At 42.4% G+C, this 22002-nt stretch overlaps 1 protein-coding gene across 1 annotated transcript in view; it reads right to left on the minus strand.

Annotated features, from left to right (window-relative positions):
- The window catches only part of ATP10A (ATPase phospholipid transporting 10A (putative)), a 163988-nt gene that overhangs the window by 102552 nt on the left and 39434 nt on the right, over positions 1–22002 (minus strand). The window lies entirely within an intron of this gene.

Here is a 22002-nt window from a genome sequence, read left to right on the forward strand (position 1 = left end):
CTTTTATAGTGGCACATTAACTATAGTGGCATCTGTTGTACAGTTAATAGTCTCTCTGCCCAGCCATTGTAAACCTTCTATTTTGCAGCCAAATTTCTTTGTCACTTCAAAGATTTATCTAGTTGAAACATTAACATATATGTTATTAATCTAGATCTGCTCATTCAAGCTCTCTATTTTTTTTTTAAAATGAGTTAATTGGTAACTTTTTTTTTGTTAAGAGCAGGGGGAAAAAGGAACAAGTGCCTGCTTAACTAGCTCTAGTTAAAATAAAATGCTTTGAAATTTTTAAAAACAGCCAAAATATTAACTTTGCAAAACACCTCTGCAAATGGGAAATAGCTACTTTTGACACTTTCCTAAACTACCAGAACATAACAATTAATGAAATAACACTGCACCCTATCCTAGATGTTTGCCATTGTTGTTACATTGCAATTGACACTGCCATTATTCTTCCTTGACACCATCTATGCCAACAGAACAGGATTATGAAAGGGAAAAAAAACGTTGCCATTTTATGTACTTTAAATGTATTCCTTAAAATATGTTTTGCATATGAAGATCCTGAATAGACTTAACTAGATCAAAACACAGAAGACCTGCTAACTTTCAGAATTACTGTTAAGGATTATGACCCAGATTTTTTAAAGGTATCGCTGCACTCAGGATTGCAACATCTAACTGGTCCAGGAGCCTAAAATTCATTTTCAAAAGGGATTTAAGCATTAGGTGCCATCCCTTTTTAAAATGAAATTTAGGCTCCTCAATCCCAAGCACAGTGACACCTAAATACTTTTAAAAATCTGGACCTACGTACCTAGTTCGTCCTTGTTTTGACTCCATTGGTGTCAGAGTTATACAGCATCTATGTACTTATTTAGCATATACATCGAACAATAAAATGTCAGGTAATGGGGCAGGGATTATCTTTCTTAGCTGTCCCTTCCCTATGACCAGTTTATAAAAGGAATAATGAAAATTATGGTTTTACCCCCTTTTTAACTAAAGATCACTACAGAAGAGTAAGAGCTCTAAGTGTAAAACATGATAGCTTAACAAGGGCAGATAATTTTCACATTGGCTGTAGACATATTCAGCATTCCCTCCACAATCAGTCTGAAACTAGCATTTAACTTTTCCTACTAATGAGTATGAATTGCTTTGAAACCAAGAGTGCAGGGATGTAGTACAAATCACTGGATCACAGATCTGAAAGGTTTGTTAGCTATGCAAGCAGTAACTCAAAACACTTTCACATGTGACTGCTACTCTTAATCTTTTTTAATTTAACTGTAGAAGTGAATGAAGTTCAAATGCATTTGTAATGAGTGGTGCTATATAAGTGTTACCAGACTAAAAATCAGACAACAGTCCCGCAGGCTATAGTGCCTAACAACTTTTAATTAATTTTTATTGTTTAAAAAGCATTGCACTTCGAGCATTTCTTAATCTCCCACACACTTGGCAACTATCACACCTGTATACTATCTGCCACAGGAAGGGTGGAGATCTTGGACTAGAATGCCAAATGTCTCATTAAGGTTGGATGTACTGTAAGTGTTTGCAACAGAGTAGCTCCCCCTTAATTAGGAACAGAGGAACTGCCATATCAGGTCCATGACATCTAGTTCCTACCTCTGACACCTTGTATTTAGCTGTGATACTCTGAGTACCTTTCCCAGACCTGAAGAGCTCGGTGTAGCTCAAAAACTTGTCTTTTTCACCAACAGAAGTTGGTTCAATAACAGATATCACCTCACCCACCTTGTCTCTCTAACATATATGGTCTACTCATAGCTCCAGTCATTCTGAGAGCCCCAGTTCAATCCCTCTTTTATATGAAAATCTTCCCATGCCTCTGAGAGCACAGTATTCCAGGTGAGGGTGTACCATAGATTTCTACAAAGTGGCATTATAATATGTTGGCATTGTCTTCCATTCATTTTTATACATTCCACCTTTAAAATAAAAAAAAATTACTGCTTCACGTTGAACGTCTATTTTGACTGAATTGTTCACAATGATGCCCAAACCTTTTTCCTGAGCAGTTACCGTTAATTTAGAACACAGTTAGGTGGAAGTATAGTTATTATTCCTTCTTATGTGTATTTGCCAACCATGATTTTTTTGCCATTGTACTGCCCATTTGTGAAATGGATAGGAGCCTCTGAAGTGCCCCCACATCTTCTCTAGTGAATAGTCCAAATTGTGCATCATCTGCAAATTTTGCCACCTCGTTTTTCACTATTTCCCAGCTCACTGAATACATTAAATTAACTGTGCTAAAATAGATCTTTGGCCACCCTTCTGTGACCTCCCATGTAACCTTCTGCCACATTGAAATCTGTTTGCACATTCCTGATGTGTTCTTATCTCATAGCCAGTTTCTAATCCATGACAATACTTATGCCTGTCACCCCTGACTTTAACAGCCTCTTGTGAGGAACTTTGTTTAAGCTTTCACAAAGCCTTTGACAAATGTCAGATGGCTCTTGTTTAGCCACTATTTTTGACATGCTCCAATAATTCTAGGGAAGTATAATTTTCCTTTAGCCTATAAACCTGGAGGTGTAGATAAATGCCTCAGAATCTAGGCATTATGATGTACTACTGCCAGGCTATGGTACAGAACAAATGCTGTTACTTGATAGTTAAACGGATGCATTATGGGTGAACTAGTTTCCAATATTTGTACCCAAATATTTTAAAGTGTAGTGGAGGGTCTTCCCCCTCATCAAATGCATAGATAAAAAGCCATTCTCCCTCCCCCTCCACCCCCAATTCTAAGTTCCACTGACAAATTTACTCTGAGCAAACTGAATCTGCTGGCTAGGGATACAAACAGCAGTGACGGAAATCTTTTCACTCCAGCTTTCTTCTGAAGCATAAACTGATACAAAGCAAGCCAGCAATTCCACATTTTTGTGCAGGCCTTTAACTGCAAACATTGGTTTAAGCCTTGTGACATAGGGCTAAAGTCTGCTAGCCCAATTCTATTGGTTTCAACAGGGTTACACCAGCAGCAAATTTAGCCCTGAAAGCTATGGGCATAACTTAAAAGAATAATATTTATCTGCAACAATTAAGTGCAATTATTCCGAAGTATCTCCTGAAAGCATTTAAACAGCCATGGGAGGCCTGCAACATACTTTCAAACTTGTGTACAACAGAAGTTATCGTAACTGATATCTAAATACTTGTATTACACTGATTGCTCCGGGGTTTGTGCCAGATCTTGGGAATGGTTATAACAAAAAGTCTTAGGCAAAAGGTAAAAGGTACAGATGACTGTTAAAGTTTTTGTCCCTAGATTTAAACTTAGGTAAAATCACAATATTTGATTGGTTTTTGTAAAGGTGTGTTTTAGTTTTTCAAACTATACCATTCCACTGTTAAAGGTTTAAGAACAGAAGTACCAATGTCTTTCTAGCCCTTACCAAAAATAATTTTGTTTCTCCCTTTTGAAGGATCTCAGATGTTTAGGCAAGACAAGGTAGTTCTTTAGAAGACAGACACTATAATTGCAGACCTATTCAAAATTTAGGAAGAATTCTCCATGTTTTTTCACATCCTTAGGAACCGTTACAAGCAATGTTAGGTAGGAATTTTTAAGTTAAAAATTTGCCTCAACAACTGTAATTCTCCCAGGCTAAAATCCATTCCATTTGCACAAACCTGAATATTCCAGCTCTAAGGTAGTGGAATGAAGTCTTTGCCAGGGCCAAGGCATGGGACTTTTGTAGAGTCCCTTCCCATTTGCATTCCCCATTGGCAACTATTCCAGACAATGAGCTGGACCAGTGGACACAAAGCCACCTCATCAGTCGTTGTGAGGGGTCCTGAGCAATGTTCACTCGCATTTTTTTCTGTCCATACGCAGAATGGTTTTTCTTATGTGCAACACTGTCGAGGTAATGTGAGGATGTGTCCCACCGGTAGAAACCAAGGTGGATAGAAAAAAATCAATGACTAGAATAGAGCTGGACAAGGAGAAGAAGTCTGGAGATAAATGTGAGAAGCGAGGGACATATGCTTGTTTTGTTAAAATATTATATGTTTGCTGTTAAAGGGAAAAAAATCCAGAATACATAACGTTGTAGTTTTAGTTAAAAATTTTTAACTATCTGTCTGGTGATGTTCTCCTCCTAATACAGCATAGCAAGAAAATCCTCCAAATATTAATGATTAACCTGTTGAATTGGAGATATTTATGAAGTCATTGGGAGGTGAACTATCTGCTTCAGTTACCTTTGGTAAATCAAATCAAACAATCATTCATTTTCTGATATAGCTGTAAAACTAATCTGAAAAGTTTTCAAAATAAATCACTGTTTAAAACTTCTAAAAATGAAACCTACATCTATCTCTGAGTTGTGAAGAATATATATTAAGGTTATAACCACCAAGAAGAATGCACTTTTATGCAGAAATCCATGATTAAATCAAGTCTTCCTGACTAGTGATTTAAATCATAATTTAAATCAATTTGATTTAAATCAAATCCACCCTGGTAGAAACAAAAAACCTAGATATAAATCACCCTTACATATTATATAGTGTAGTTTAACCCACTTGTTTTTTTTCATTAATGGTAAGGCAGCATTTTAAACAAGGGCCAAAGTCTGTGCTCCTCACTTGAGCAGAAAGGCCAGCGGGAGTTTTGCTTAACTAACAATGGCAGAATTTGGACCTAGAGGTGAATAAATCAAAAAATCTACAATAAGCAGCATATTTAAACCTGGATTGTCGCTTTCAAGTTCAACAAATAAAATTCAGTCCACCTGCTGTCGGGCAACATCAACTGTTAAATCTGTCATTTGGAAAACAAATCTGGAGTATAATTGTGCAGTGAAGTATTTGTATACAGTATTCTATTAACGTGAAGTCTGCAAACAAAATCCAAATCTTTATGTACAAGTTTCATAGCATGCTTTTCTAACAGGTCTCAGCTATCTGAAAATTAGAATCCCTATTAGTCTTCTTTAAAGTGAGTTACACACACACACACACATTATTGAAAGGACATTACTCCAGTACTAACAGCAGTACATACTCCGTTAAAATGTTCTCCTCATATTAAAAAATACATAGTCCATTTATATTCAAAAGGAGAAAGTTACCTGATTCTAAGACCAGTGGATTGTGAAACTACATGGAGCTTATAGAACGGCAGTATTGACTGTTACATTATTTCAGTCAGTTGCTATTTCTACATATTGAACTGATGGTCAATATTTGCCAACTTATTCAGTACATCAAAGTTCATGGGAGTTTTTGCAACAGGAGCAGAAGTTAGCATATAATGAAGGACCCAAATAGATTAATACCAAACCCCTTTATTTAGGAAGTGTTTTGAGCAAAGTTTACAGAGTCAAAATCAAACAACATAAATACCCACAAAGATCAGGCTTTCCCTGCAAAAACTTGTAAGAAACCACTTTCTTTGGATGTGCAAGTTGTTTATCTAGATTCTTGAAGATTGTCTACAGGTAGCCCTTAATTAGTTTCCAAGTGGAAATGTGTAACTACACAGCAAAGGGCATCTTCAGTTTCTTTTAATTCATCTTTTTTTTATTTAAAAAAACCTAATTACATGAGTTTTAAAAAGCACAGACTTGTGCCACTAAAACCTACACAGAAAATAACTGCTGTTTTTTTGGAGAAGCAACAGTTGATTAATCATTTCTTTTTTAGACTATATTGCAGCCGAATTCCTGATAGAGTGAATTGATTGATTTAGAGCAAGGGTCAGCAACTTTTCAGAAGCAGTGTGCCTCCTCTTCATTTATTCACTCTAATTTAAGGTTTTGCATGCCAGTAATACATTTTAATGTTTTTAGAAGGTCTCTTTCTATAAGTCTTTAATATATAACTAAACTATTGTTGTATGTAAAGTAAATAAGGTTTTTAAAATGTTTAAGAAGATTCATTTAAAAATTAAATTAAAATGCAGAGCTCCCTGGACCGGTGGCCAGGACCCAGGCAGTGTGAGTGCCACTGAAAATCAGCTCACGTGCTGCCTTTAGCACACGTACCATAGGTTGCCTACCCCTGATTTATAGCAACATTTTTAAAAAAGTACTTGATAACAACTAGGATGTCTCTCCAAGGAATTGTATGAGCGAGCAAGAAAGAAAGAAAAGAGGGAAAAATGCAATGTCCAGAGATGAAGTGCAATTAAAATCAGAATCAAACATGCCTTTGTGTCCAGAGAAGTCGCCCACTCTCTCCCCAGCCACAATACCCCTGAGTCCAGGTTTCCCAATTCAGGTTCCCTCATGTATCATCTGCCTGGTGTATTGAAGCAGACCCAGAAGTTGCTGGTGCTATTCACTTGGGGTTGCAGCTGTGCTAATCACGGCCTGGGCAGCTCAGCCGCTTGTCTCCTGGTCCCTTTGTTACCGCCCTGAACTCCTGGCCACTTTGCAGCCATGCACAAGCCTCTGCTCTCCTGGTTCCTGGGGGAGCAGGAGCGAAGATCATCCCCATCCTGGCAACACAGCACCATGGCCTGAGGGAGGAGGATGGGGAGGGTGTTATGCAAAAAAAAAAATCAGAGGGCAGGGTGCTGCGCAGTGGCCCAGAAAGTCCTGGGGTGGGGAGGAGATGGGGGCCAACCTGGCGTTGAGCCTTCCTGCTGTAGAAAGAGGTGCCCCACTGTTGCCCCCTCCCCAGGAGTCAGTGTAGCTGGCCCTCCCCACTGCCTGGTTCCCCTCCAGTTGCCTGGCCCTGGTTGCCCCCCCCCGCCACTCCACAGCCCCTCCCTCCCTGCTCCGGGCACTGCCCTCCAGCAGTCACTGAGGATGTTAGCACCTGCGTGGCACTTGATGGAGCCCTCAGCCTTAACCCACTTCCAATGCGGAGTCCATGTTGACCTGGGTAGGCCTGTGAAAAGGTATCTTCAACAAAGTGCAGGCACCTCTGTGTCTCCAGAGAGGAAGCCCTCGGCATGGCCACACAGGGTGTGGTTCATTGCAAGAAAAAAGGGTTAACTCGGGTTAGCTAATGTGAGTTAGCTAGCTCAGGTTAGAATGGCAGTAAAGAGAAGGCAACTCAAGTTCTAATCTGGGGTGGCAACTCTAGTTCAACTCCAGGCTCCCCTATAGGCTTGAACTGCCAACCTGGGTTTCCATGTCTTCTCTGTTATTTTAAAATGAGTTAGCTAACCTGAATTGAGAACACTTTCCCCCCCCGCAGTGAAGCTACTCTCAGTCAAACGCTGTAACAGGGTGCCACCCACTTCTTGCAAGTGCCCCCTGGTCAGTTAGTCTGTGGTGATCCCTGTAGGTGGTTTCTCAGGTGGGTTTTCAACAACTCAGCCCTCTGGCCGAGACACACACAGTCTGTATGTGAAACAAAACAGGTACCACCGTGGACTGTTTATGCTGGAAGGGGTCTATGTCAATACCCTTCCATTGGTATCTATGAAGCTCTCCCTGGGCTTACTCAAAATAGTCCTGGCCCTGGTATGGGGCGATAGGGCTTCCTCCCTGGAGACACTGTCTTCCTGAAGCTCTCCCCAACCCCCCGGGCTATCTCCTTATTCAGTCCCACAGCCCCTTCTGGGTTAGCCTTCAAATAGTCCCTCACCCTGATATGGGGCCGTGCTCCCAGGGCTTCCTCCCTGGAGACTCTTCACCCTTACTGAGCTTTTCTGGCCCCAGCTAGACCATTAAACAGTTCAGTTCCTCTTCCAGGTGTGTGTCCCAGTTCAATAGTCTGGCAACTTCACTAGAGGCTGGTGGGAGGGACCCAGGACCACCCACTACTCCAAGTCCCAGACCAGGAACCCTACAAATAGTAGCTGCCCACTGCATCCCTTTAACTAAACTGCACTTTTATCCATTTGGCCACTTCCCCATGGCCCCAGCACCTTCTCAAATGCTTTATCCTTACTGTAGGACTGAAGTCTTGTACTCAGTCCCAGCAGTCAGTCAGTCAGGAGCTCTCTCTTGCTCCCCTGGGCCCCACCAGCAACTGATCTGTCCATGGTCCTGCTGCTCCTTCCACCAGCTAGGAACACAGTCCTCACCCTCCAGCTCCAGACAGCAACTGACTGACTCTAGCACTGCAGCTTCTTTTATATGGCCCAGCTGGGCCCTGATTGGCTGCTCCCTGCAGCCTCTCTGATTGGCTACTTCCTCCTACAGCCACTCTAGGCAGCTGGGATGACTTCTCTACTGCTCCTTTCTGGGATAGGGTACAGTAGGACCCTGAGGCCTCCAGCTGGACCCTGAGGCCTCCAGCTGGGGCCTCTGGGCCTAGCCCACCCCGTCACAGACACAAGCACGAAGCATCCCCCTATGCAGCCTTTATGTGGTCTGCAAAGTCTTGTGCAGATCCTTAACACTCAAATTAATTCCACACCACCCCATTCCAAGATCACCTGCTGGCTAGTTTCTGAAAGCAACAATTGCCTTCACTTTAAAGGAGGTTAGATGTTTTAGGAGGTAGAAAACCAGTCCCTAAAGGACAGGATAAAGGGGGGAAACAAAACAAACAAACAAACAAAAACCCACCAAGACACCACTTGGATCAGTTCTGGATACTAACCAATTCCTTCACCCATTCCCTCTCAGGATGACATCAAATGATGTGGGTCAGGACTAAAAATATTTGGTCCAACTCTGCCATAAAAATCCTTAAAATCCATTTAAATTAATTTGGGTACAAATGCAAAACTGGTGACAACATTCAAGATATTCTTTTTATTTTTTTTAAAAATTGTTGCGGTAGAAGCTATATTGTTACCTAACAAGTAAAAGAGAAGGTGCCAGATATATAAGGTAAGACAATACCGCAGAAGACAAGCAATATCAGTCATCATTAGAAAATGGTGGGAATACGACAGGTTTAAAACAGTTAAAGAAGTCAAAGCTATCCCTTACCCTAATGTGTTTATTACTTAAGAACAAGCTAAATAGGTACAGACACATGCTGAAAACCATTTAGGTAAGATTACGGTGCTCTGGCAGAATTAAGGAAAAACATGTAGTAGAAACTAGAACCAAAGCTGGTTACAGGATGTCCAGAATATGTCTCTGTTCCATAACATCTGTTTCTAGGGTAAGATTCACAAACAGAATCTGAATCTGATACTAATTAGATAGAACAGATGAAGAAAATATACTTCTCTTGAGAAAATTAAGGGCATAAAAAGGGCAGAACCCTTCCATGACAGAAGTTTCTAAATGGATTCCTTATCTTTAATATTATACAGAGAGTCCTTAACATTTTTTCCCTTGTTCATCATCCTCCAAGAATTTACTATCAAGTAGCAATTGGGTAGGTACATAAAAGATGTTAAACTTCTCAAAAGGACAAGGAGTGTGTAAGAATAATAAGGCATAAATGTGCCTTGTAATGAATTTCAAAGCTTCTATCTTTCTTGTTACAAATCAATCTGAGTTCACTTGCTCTGAAAAACCCTAAGCCCCCTGGCATGTCAGCAGCTCAGGTTTTAGAATCTGAGGCAAATGCTGACTTTTTTTTTTTTTTTGGCAGAGTGCTATCTTCTGTGCTGAAAGCAATCTTACAATTGTTCACTGTAATGAAACATTTGAAATCCGGAATAAATGATTTTTCAGCCAAGAAACTTAGTGTTGAGATAACAAGATTAAATGTAAAAGCAGAACACTTAATGAGATCTGACATAAACAGAATAAAAAAACCCCACTAGCTTCCAACTACTGATTTTCCACTCAGAGTATTTTTTTAAGTTACAGGAAACATTATAGTTGGATAATAAAATCACCTCAACGTATGTTTAGGGTTTATTGTTTTAAGCAATAGAATGTTTTACACTTCTCAATTTATTGCTGCAAATAGAAATAAATGAACATCCTTCTCCCAACAATAAGACAGATTGTGAAGAAAAAATATCTACTGTATGCTTTCATTGTGGCTAGGTGTCACATTGGTGCTCAAAGGCATGCCCAATAGATACCATATAGTAAGGTGGGGCAAATGTAAAAATTGATTGAGGAAATTCGACTGGCTAGGATTTAGTGTCATGCCCTGTTGGGTGTTGGCCCTGGTGGGTGTTGGCCATGCATTAGTAAACTTCAGGATCATCTACTGCAATGTACAGTATCCCGGTGCTGAAAGTGAATGCCACAAAAAGTTTCAGATGGCATGATACACTGTAGCCCCTCTCCTAAGTAAGGCAGGGCAATGAAAACATTTCATACCATTGCTCTACACATGTAGTTCAGGCTCTCTGTCCCCTACCTTTTCTGGTGAAAGGCCATGAACCTCTTCTTCAGGACTCTGAATAGTCTTTGTCCAGAATGTCTTTGGTCTTGTCTACATGGAGTAGCAATGCATACCAGAGGGGTGTGGTTTGTAAAGCACACCACTGTGTTGTGCACTAACTGGTCTGTGTAGATCCTGCTGGCATGAACTAAAAATTCCATAGTGAACTTTAAGGTAGTTCTGTTTCAAACGATGCTAGATTAACATGCACTACGGGACTTTTAGTTGTGCCAGCAGGATCTACACAGGCCATTTAGCATGCAACCCACTGGTGCACTTTAGAAAGTCAGGAGAATTGCCTAACATTTTCTATTTAGATCCAGTAACATCAGCGGAGGGCAACAAAAATGATTAGGGGGCTAGAGCACATGACTTATGAGGAGAGGCTGAGGGAACTGGGATTATTTAGTCTGCAGAAGAGAAGAATGAGGGGGATTTGATAGCTGCTTTCAACTACCTGAAGGGGGGTTCCAAAGAGGATGGATCTAGACTGTTCTCAGTGGTAGCAGATGACAGAATGAGGAGTAATGGTTTCAAGTTGCAGTGGGGGAGGTCTAGGTTGGATATTAAGAAAAACTTTTTCACTAGGAGGGTGGTGAAGCACTGGAATGGGTTACCTTAGAGGTTTTTAAGGTCAGACTTGACAAAGCCCTGGCTGGGATGATTTAGTTGGGGATTAGTCCTGCTTTGAGCAGGGGGTTGGACTAGATGACCTCCTGAGGTCCCTTCCAACCCTTATATTCTATGATTCTATGAACATTTCTATGAGAAAACTGTAAGTTTAAATCCCTGGGGAGACTCTGATTTGAAACATGCACTTCTATTTCTAGCATTTTCACAGCCACAAGACTAGAAGGAGCAGGAAATAGCAGGGCTTTGGAGCTGTGCTCCGGCTTCGCTCCAGCTCCAGGCAAAAACCTGCAGCTCCACTGCTCCGGAGCTGCTCCACGCTCCAGCTCCGGGCTCCGCTCCAAAGCCCTGGTAAATAGCACTGGAACTTGCAAAAATCCTGTTCTTCATTGTAGTTGGCAGCAGACTAGGCCTTAACTTGAACTCCAGTGTGATGGAAATCTTTTAAGTTCATTTGAAGACTTGCATTTGTTCAAAGAGGTTGTATATTCTTAAAAATAGAGCTGGCCAAATAACAGTCATGATTGATGTCTTTTTTCAATATTTTCCCTCCCATGAATTGAATAATATTTGTGAATACTTTCCCCCCATTATTCAGCCAGGTCTATGCACGGTCTGGTCAAATAATTAGTTAGGTAAATTATTTACACATTTTCCTCTCACAAATCTCAAAAACATTCATGAATTAGTTCTGGTTTTTATTCAGTAAGCTCCATTAATAGATCTGAAAACCAAGTGATTCAGCAAGATGATTAAGTATGCACCCAACTTCAAGCCAGTGAATAGTCACACTGGATAGGCAAATGAACTTAAAAGATTATAGAGGATGTTGTAGAATGACCTATGCGATCCAGATTCAGGAAGTCATAAGAATAAGATTCTTGTATATATGGCAACCAGGATGCTTTTGCAAAGGTGCAGGTCATGACTGTCTGACTGATAAGAAAGATTATGGATTATTATTAGATATGGAAGGCTATCTTTTGGTCTAAAACAACATATTGTCTAGTTAACTGATAGTAAAAGAGTACAAATATGTATATTGACCCCTTACAACCCATATAAATGCTGCTGCTGAAATCATTTTCATTTCTCTTCAATGTTGAATGTCATCCCCACCCCCTGCAGTTGAAGCCAGTGGTTCCCTTTCTGCTACACCAAATTAGTTCTTAAACTGCATTTAAGAAAAAGCAAGGCTGTTATTGTGTTGTGACCACTGCCTATCACTTATCCAATTGTTATCTTGTGTTCTGTTTGTGTGTTGTTGTATCTACCAGTTGTCTCTCATCATACTCTTAGACTGTAAGACCTTTGGGCAAGGGCCATCTTTTTTCCTCTGTATTAGTACAGCACCTACCATAACTGGGTCCTGATCCTTGACTGGAGTTCTGGTAGAAAAGCTGACACCTGACAACCCTAAATACAATTAAATAAATGAAAAAATAAATACTTTACTAATGTTACTTTTCCATGTGAACATTTGCTGTAGTCTCCTTGAGGACTTTATTCCATCAGTAGCAGAGGAGGTGGACTTTGTAAATAAAAAGCATAGGGGAGAAGAGAAGCACTTCACTAGACTGTCTAATAAGATGCAATCTACACCATGAAAACCTTTGAGAATCTCCGACCTCCTGTGCTAATCCAGCTACTATGCATGAGCCCCGGGTCAGCATGCTAAAATTCCATATACATACTGCATGACTTCAAACAAAATATTTCAATATTTTTCTAAACAATAAAAAATTAATAACACAAAGAAATGTGCTAGCTCACATTTTGGATTTGGATCTGAATTTTTTTTTTTTGTATAAAAGACAAGACTGTTTGTGTTTTACAGAAAGCCGTCTTAAATCATTTTTTGTTTTAAGATTGTAAAAAAAGCTGCTACTTGTCCAAGACCTTGTTTGAGAACTTTCTGTCCAAAGCCATTTTTAATTTTGAACAGCAGAGTAAGGAGAAAGTTAACAGTGGAAACAATGACAAAACGTTAGTCACAGAGGTGGGACTGGTGCTGCCATGGACATCTCAAAATACATTGCGTGACCACAAAACACTTACCATTTTTGTTAATTGACAACTCCTCCAAAATAAACAGAAAACTGCTTTCTGGATCCTCCACATAAGCAAGCTAATCATCCACGCTCATTTCTAATTATAATACAATTGGACTTGGCTGTGGCTTTGCCACAATTCCTAGGGACGCAGTCCCTAGCCTCAGTTGCTGTGCTCCCTCAAGAGCAGACTGGGAACCAGACTGTGAGTGTTGCAGTTTGGTCACTGTTTCCCTCTACCTTCAGGGCTGAATGAAAGTGCAGAGGCAGTAATCTGTGTCAGCCATATACATGGTGCAGATGACATCCCCTGGCGTGCTTGGTCAGTGCAGCTGATCCAAGTCTCCACCCACAATGCATGGGAGGGGATATAGTGCCCATACAAAGGATGCTCTTCTCCCTCTGGTTCACAGTTGATCCCACTGTGTTATTAAAATGAAAGACCCAGTTTCTTAAATGCAGCATTTATATATACAACACTTGCCTATTGTGACGGTTCAGGAGTGAGCTACATCTGAGCTCTCTCCTACAATTACGCAGTAGGGCTCAAAAACAGAGCTGCAAAACAGAGACCACGGAACGAAATTCCTTAATGTTGTATTGACGCTTAGAAGTCCCCAGAAACCCCGGCATAGGCTGAGCTACAGCAGCAGCGACCCTTTGCAGCTAACTGGCTTGCCTATTCTAAATCCCTGCTCACATCAGAGGCTGAATTTCTCCGAATCAGAACTTTTGGTCTCCTGTTGAAGTTAATGGATGACTTCATAGAATCCTAGAAGATTAGGGTTGGAAGAGACCTCAGGAGGTCATCTAGTCCAACCCCCTACTCAAAGCAGGACCAGCACCAACTAAATCATCCCAGCCCAGGGCTTTGTCAAGCCAGGCCTTAAAAACCTCTAAGGATGGAGATTCCACCACCTCCCTAGATAATCCATTCCAGTGCTTCACCACCCTCCTAGTGAAATAGTGTTTCCTAATATCCAACCTAGACCTCCCACACTGCAACTTGAGAACACTGCTCCTTGTTCTGTCATCTGCCACCACTGAGAACAACCAAGCTCCATTCTCTTTGGAACCCCCTTCAGGTAGGTGAAGGCTGCTATCAAATCCCTCCTCAATCTTCTCTTCTGCAGACTAAACAAGCCCAGTTCCTTCAGCCTCTCCCCATAAGTCATGTGCCCCAGTCCCCTCATCATTTTCATTGCCCTCTGCTGAACTCTCTCCAATTTGTCCACATCCTTTCTGTGGTGCAATACTCCAGATGTGGCCTCACCAGTGCCAAATAGAGGGGAATAATCACTTCCCTCGATCTGCTGGCAATGCTCCTACTAATGCAGCCCAATATGCCGTTAGCCTTCTTGGCAACAAGGGCACATTGTTGATGCATATCCAGCTTCTCATCCACTTTAATCCCCAGGTCCTTTTCTGCAGAACTGCTGCTTAGCCAGTCAGTCCCCAGCCTGTAGCAGTACGTGGGATTCTTCCGTCCTAAGTGCAGGACTCTGCACTTGTCCTTGTTGAACCTCCTCAGATTTCTTTTGGTCCAATCCTCCAATTTGTCTAGGTCACGCTGGATCCTATCCCTACCTGCATGTTTATCTACCTCTCCCCACAGGTTAGTGTCATCTACAGTCTTGCTGAGGGTGCAATCCATCTAATCATCCAGAATGAAGATGTTGAACAAAACCGGCCACAGGACTGACCCCTGGGGCACTCCACTTGATACCAGCTGCCAACTAGACATTGAGCCATTGATCACTACCCGTTGAGACCGATGATCTAGCCAGATTTCTATCCACCTTATAGTCCATTCATGCAATCCATACTTCTTTAACTTGTTGGCAAGAATACTGTGAGAGCCTGTATTAAAAGCTTTGCTCAAGTCAAGGTATATCACATCCACCACTTTCCGCGTATCCACAGAGCCAGTTATCTCATCATAGAAGGCAATCATGTTGGTCAGGCATGACTTGCCCTTGGTGAATCCATGTTGACTGTTCCTGATCACCTTCCTCTCCTCCAAATGCTTCAGATTCTTTGAGGACCTGCTCCATGATTTTTCCACGGACTGAGGTGAGGCTGAGCAATCTGTAGTTCCCTGGATTCTCCTTCTTTCCTTTTTTAAAGAGGGGCACTATCTTTGCCTTTGACTTCCTTGACACTTGTTGCTCTCTGTGGACTCTTGGCCATTAATCAACTCTGTGTTCTTACTACTCTTGTCCGTACTCATACTCCTCCTCCTTTCCTCTTCCTTGTACTTGTACCCCGTGTAACTCTCCTCAGTGCTCTGTCCCTCCTAACTCGTTTGCCCCACAATGGAGCTATGGGATGCTTTATTATTCTTTTTGTGCATCCTTTGCTTAGATATTTCTAACTATATGAATGTTATCTTGTGACCTGCAAGAGGAATATATGGTTGTAAGAGAAGGAATAAACAAAGGCTTTTTAATGTCTCCTTTCATTCCAGACTTTTCCTCCCTCACATTTCATCTAGATTTGTATTTAACATTTTGAATAAGCCTGTATTAAACTAAAACACTAACAAAGCTTGAAATAAGAGGTAACATGCCAAAAGCTCTCAGAATATATTTAGTATCAAAACAAATGTTTCAATTAATCTCCTAACAAGCGACACAGAACTCTACATAGGATGCTACAATGAGTTTTTTTTGTGTCCATTCAGGCAGCATCTCCTTTCTATAGTCATGGTCCCAGCAAAGTGGGAGCATTAACTTGAGAGTCTCTAAAATCAACATCTCCAAACATGTTTTGGAAATGTTTATTTCTAGCTTTGAGCAAACTAAATGGTTTCCTCAGAACAATTAATTCATCCCTTAGCAATAGGCAAAGGAATAAATTAACTTCCTAATTCATAAAATGAAAAAAGTAAACAACCAATATTTTAGCCATCCACGGAACAGAAAAACTCTAAGGCCAAATCACATTTTATGACCTTTCTGTTAATTTTTAAAGTGATCAAACAAAGGTTTTTTTGGTAATAAAGTAGATTTTTGCGTAGTTGAATAAGTTCATATACAGATGAAAAGATCTTTATGCTGACAAAATTTAGAAATTTTCGTGTACAGAACTATAGTAAATCTAGAAGTGTTGTAAAAAGCAAAAGTGTGGCAATTGCAAAGTTATATTAGAAGTCATTATTAGTAAAAACTAGTACTCTTGTTGTGTTGCTGGTGTTCTGATGTATCTAGGACAATGCTTAAAAAAGCTGGACTATTCTAACCATTTGGAGTTAGAATATTGATTTTGTAATGAACCTGGAAGTTGTTTAAAATTAGAATCAAATTGGGGATAATTTCTTCCTGCATTTGGAAGGAGGATTGAATAAAATTCTCCTCAAATTAAAGTTAAAAGTAAGAAAAAAGCTTCCATAATTACCAAGTTACAAGAATATGAGAAATTTGTATTCTGTTACTCAGTGGTCCAAGAACTGAAAAGAGAAAGTGAGCCAAAAGACACTTCAAACAATTCTGTCAGTGCATATTTTAATTAATTATGCTAAAGAAGAAAAAATGGATACCTACCTTTTATAATTGTTGTTCTTCTAAATGTGTTGCTCATGTCCATTCCATTCTAGGTGTGCACGTGCCCAGTGTGTGACAGTTGGAGATTTTTGCCTTAGCAGTATATGTAGGGTCAGCTGTGGTGCCCTTTTGAGTGCTGTGCTCACGCGTCGGTATAGTAGGCACCTCCAGCTCTACGCCCTCTCAGTTCCTTTTTGCCGGCAACTCTGACAGAGGGTCAGGAGGGTGGGTAATAGGATGGACATGAGCAACACATCTGGAAGAACAAGTTACAAAAGGTAGGTAACCCATTTTTCTTCTTTGAGTGCTTGCTCATGTTGATTCCATTCTAGGTGACTCACAAGCAGTATCCCCGGAGGTGAGCTCGGAGTTCATGGTCATGCGGTTTGCAACACTGCTATCCTGAAGCCAGCATTGTCTTGGGCTTGCATGATGAGTTGTAAACATGTGGACAGATGACCAGGTAGTGGCCCTGCAGATATCCTGAATCAGCACCTGGGCCAGGCAGGCCACCCCCGAAGCCTGCGCCCTAGTCGAGTGGGCAGTCATGGTCGTCAGTGGAGGCACTTTTACCAGCTCATAGCAGTAACGGATGCAGGCCGTGATCCAGGATGAAATCCTCTGAGCTGACACTGGGCGACCTTTCATCCTGTCTGCCACTGCAACGAACAACTGCGTTGACTTGCAAAACAGCTTAGTTCTGTCGATGCAGAAGGCAAGTGCCCTCCTGATGTCCAGAGCGTGCAACTTGTGCTCCTTTTCCATTTTATGAGGTTTTGGAAAGAAGACAGGTAAGTATATGTCCTGGCCATTATGAAACTGTGAAACTACCTTGGGCAGGAATGCTAGATGCAGCCACAGCTGGACTTTGTCCTTATAGAACACTGTATAGGGCAGCTCCGAAGTAAGTGGCCAGATCTCAGAGACCCTGAAAGCAGCTTTTATTGCAACCAGGAATGAAACATTCCAGGAGAGATGAAGGAGAGAGCAGGAAACCAGAGGCTTGAAGCGGGGACACATGAGCTGTGACAGCATGAGATTCAGGTCGCAGGGAGGGACGGGATCCTGGACGTGCAGGTAGAGATGCTCCAGACCTTTCAAAAACTGGACTGTCATGTTGTGAGCAAAGACCAACCTGCCCTGGATCAGAGGGTGGAAGGCCAAAAGAGCAGCCAAGTGGACTTTGACTGAAGACAGGGACAACCCCTAGAGCTTGAGGTGCAGAAGGTAGTCCAGGATCTCCTGCAATGAGGCCAGTTCAGCCCAGTACCTCCATCTGAGGTCCAGCACATGAACCTTTTCCACTTGGCCAGGTAGGTCACTCTGATGGAAGGATTTCTGCTCCCAACAAGACCTGTTGGACACGGGCCAAGCATTCCTATTCCTCTGCATTTAACCATGCAGAAGCCATGCAGTCAGGTGAGGCGCCAGCAGGCTCAGGTGCAGAAGACTGCCATTGTTCTGGGACAGCAGATCCTGCCAGAGAGACAGCTGCAGTGGGGAAGCCACTGAAAGGTCCAGCAGCGTGCTGAATCAGTGCTGTCGAGGCCATGCAGGGGCTATTAGGATCACCTTCACCCTGTCCTGTTTGATCTTCATGAGGACTCTGTGGATCAACAGCACTGGTGGGAAGGCATAAATCAGAGCTCCTAACTATGGGAGCAAAAAGGCATCCGAGAGGGAGCCCCTGTCCATTCCCTGGATCAAGCAGAACGTGTGGCATTTCCTGTTCTGACGGGATACAAACAAGTCCACCTGGGCAGTCCCCCATCTCTGGAAGATCACCTTGACTGCCTCCAGATGGAACAACCACTCATGGCGAGAAGAGAAGATCCTGCTGAGGTGATCTGCTAACACATTCCTGCCCCAGGCAGATGCGCAGCTACCAGATGGATGGCATGCTGCAACAGAAGTCCCAAAGGTGGAGAGCTTCTTGGCAAAGGCCAATGACCTGGCTCTGCCCAGCCTGTTGATGTAATACATCTCAGCAGTATTGTCCATCAGCACCTGCACCACCATGCCCTTCAGGTGGGATAGGAATGAGGTGAGTTTCCTGACATTTATGTGGAGGGATAGATTGTTCCATGACCAGCGACCTTCATGCTGAGTTTGCCCAGGTCAGATTGTTCCATGACCAGCGACCTTCATGCTGAGTTTGCCCAGGTGGGCTCTCCAGCCCAGGTCTGAGGCATCGGAAACCAGGGTCAGAGATGGAGATAGGGCTGCGAAGGGAACTCCCTCCAACACCAGCTCAGGGCTCAACTACCAATCCAGGGAAGACAGGATGTGGACCAGCACCCTGACTACCCGGTCTAGATCATGCCTGTTGGGGATGTAAACTAACGCCAGCCACGCTTGCAGTGGTTGGAAATGGAGGCAGGCATGCCAGACCATGTACGTACAGCCAGCCATGTGGCCTAACAATCACAGGCAGATGCAAGAAGTGGTGAGCGGGTAATTTTTCCCATAGAATATCAGGCCTGACATGGCCTGAAAAAGCACCCCCGGAAGGAAGGCTCTGGCTCATGTGGAGTTAAGAACTGCTCCAATGAACTCTATTTGTTGCACCGGTCTTAAGGTCAATTTTTTTTTGTTTACCAACAGGCCCAGGCCGCAGCAGGTGGGAGTAGCAAATTGAGGCTGCACTGTACCTGTTCCCGAGCTCTGCCTTTGATGAGCCAATTGTCAAGATACAGGTAGACCTGAACCCCTCAACACCTCAGTGGTCACTGGCACCATACATTTTGTGAACACACTCGGGGCAAATGAGAGATCAAAGGATAGCACCATGAACTGGAAAAGGTGTCTGCCAGTATAAAACGGAGGAATTATCTGTGATCTTGGAAGATGGAGATATGGAAATAAGCGTCCTTTAGATTGAGGGCAGTGTACTAGTCTCCCAGATCTAGGGAGGGAATGATGGAAGCCAAGGAGGCCATGTGAAACAAAATTCTTAAGAGATTTGTTGAGGTGCCGCAGGTCCAGAATGAGTCTTAGGCCCCCTTTTGCTTTCGGGATCAGAAAATAATGGGAGTAGAACCCTTTTCCCCTCATGTCCCAAGGGATCTCCTCCACTGCCCCCTGCTGCAAGAGGTTTATGACCTTTTGAATAAGGAGTTGCTTGTGAGAAAAGTCCCTGAAAGGGATGAGGAAGGGAAGCAGGGCAGCCAAGAATTGCAGGGTGTAGCCCCGAGATACAATCACTAGCACCCAATTGTCTGAGGTGACCCATGACCAGGCTGAATGGTAGGGATGAAGATGGTTGAGGAAAGGATGAGGCAGATCCAGGAAGTTGACTGGGGCGTCACTCTTGAGCACACCCTCAAAATGAGCGCTTCTGGTCCCCATGATGCTTTGCTGGGCCAGGATGCGCAGGCGAGCAGGAGGAAGAAGGATGGTGATGACTAAAACTCATGTATCTATCCCTTCTTCTTGCAGCCCTTGATGATACACTGACCTATGCCTCCCTCTAGGCGACCTACGTCAAGAGGGCAGAGACCGTGATCGCAGTGCCGGTGACCTAAGATGTTCCAGAGAAGACGGAGACCTGGGTTGTGGAGACAAAGAACGTTGTCTCATCTCCTGAGGCGGGCATTGTTCGCCTGCCCTCTGGGAGGCCTTTATAGCTGGCTTGCCCTCACAGGGAGCCCTTGCCGTATCCTGCGACACACGTGGTGCCAGCAGCACTGGTAGAGATCTTTGCTCTCTGGGCATCGGGAGAGCCTGGGAAGACATTTCATGGTCCTTACCCATAAGGTGACTACACCTAAACTGATTTTGGCCTCCAGGACTGCTCAGCCACTTGCACAGGCCAACTGCAGCCACATCTTCATGTCTGGCACCTCTAAAAGGTAGCTACCCTGGACTTTACTTACTGCTGCCCAAGCCACTTTCCAGATCTGTGTCTTGAACAGCACCAAGCCTCTCTTTGGAGCAAGCACATTCCAATTAGCTGCAAATCAAGCAGAAATAGAAAACAAAAAGGGCTAACAGAAAGAAAATGAAGCAAAACTCATCTCTATCTGGCACACAGACCTCATGGAAGGTTCTAAGTTCCACGCAAAGGATGCTGGAATGGTATGACAATACAATGATCAGTGTGCATGCTGCGATAGATAGACCCTTTGCTACCTTCTAGGTTTAAGGAGACTGTGGGTTTTTTTTAATACGTTCAGTAGGTCAGTTATCAAAGATAATTATTTTGGGGACTTAGGCTAGAATCTGTAGAAAATAAAATCATGCATCAAACAGACATTTGGTGATTGGATTATCAGAGTGTCATCTGACTTAGGGCTTGTCTTCACTACTGGGGAGATCGATGCTGCTGCAATTGATGCAGCAGGTGAAAACCTGCTAAATTGATGGCAGAGTGCTCTCCGGTCGACTCCGGTACTCCAGCTCCCTGAGAAGAGTAAGGTAAGTCAACCAGAGAGTATCTCCCATTGACGCAGCACAGTGAAGACACCGGGGTAAGTCGACCTAAGCTAAGTCGACTCCAGCTACGTGTAACTTAGGTTGACTTACCCCAGTAGTGAAGACAAGCACTTAGAGAAGTAGATCCCACAGATAGTGAGGGTGAGGGTTAAAAAGGATCCATATTTTGCTCTGTTAATAGAATTGTACCCATTTAACAGAGAGCAGAATCTGACACAGGTTATGTACAAAACACATACTGGATTTCAATGAAGAAGTTACTGTGTGAAAATGATCAGAAACAAAATATTAAACCTATATTTTTAATGTGACATAACAGAGACAGAGGAATGTAAACAGTGAGAGAGTTACTTGACCTTAATCATCATGGCAGCAGGGTTTCCCTGTTCCTCAGTTCCTCCCCAACAACCCAACCAACAGTGAGGTAAGTTTTTCCATTGAAGACTTTTTTCCAGTAGGTAGGACCATAAGCTTCTGTCCTCTACCTGGCCAATATTAGACATGCCACAACATGTCATCATATTTTTTTAGGAAATAGTATCATCAGAAAAACACCTGAATAAAATACTGCAATCCGGCATGCAGAAAAAGCACGGAATAAGATTTAGGTGCAGAAGATTAGGACTTAATATTTGACCTGAATATAAATCAACCCTTCAAAATGTTTCTTTTTAATATATGGTTAAATATTAACATTTTAGATTCTCCAGTAGAAACTGAGGATTAAAGTCATATTAGAATCAAGGGAATTTTATTATTGATTTCACCGGGGCCAGGATTTCACCCCTGGAATTATGATTATGATTAGCTGCTGTTATTTTTTTTTTTATTTAGGAACAGCCATTTGATTTAAAACATTGCCACTTTTGCATATCCCATGACACTCAGAGTAATAATAAACAAATAATAAATAATAATGATATGTAGCACTCATATAGTGCTTTCCATCTGTAGATCTGAAAACACTTTAAAAAAGGAGATAATTATCAATAACCCCATTTTATAAATGGTGAAGCTGAGTCAGAGAGAGATGAAGTGACTTGTGTGAGGTCACCATCTGGCCAGTGACAGAGCCAGAAACAAAACCC

Source organism: Lepidochelys olivacea (genome assembly GCF_965140295.1).
Source record: "Lepidochelys olivacea isolate rLepOli2 genome assembly, chromosome: 1".
Taxonomy (NCBI): Eukaryota; Metazoa; Chordata; order Testudines; family Cheloniidae; genus Lepidochelys; species Lepidochelys olivacea.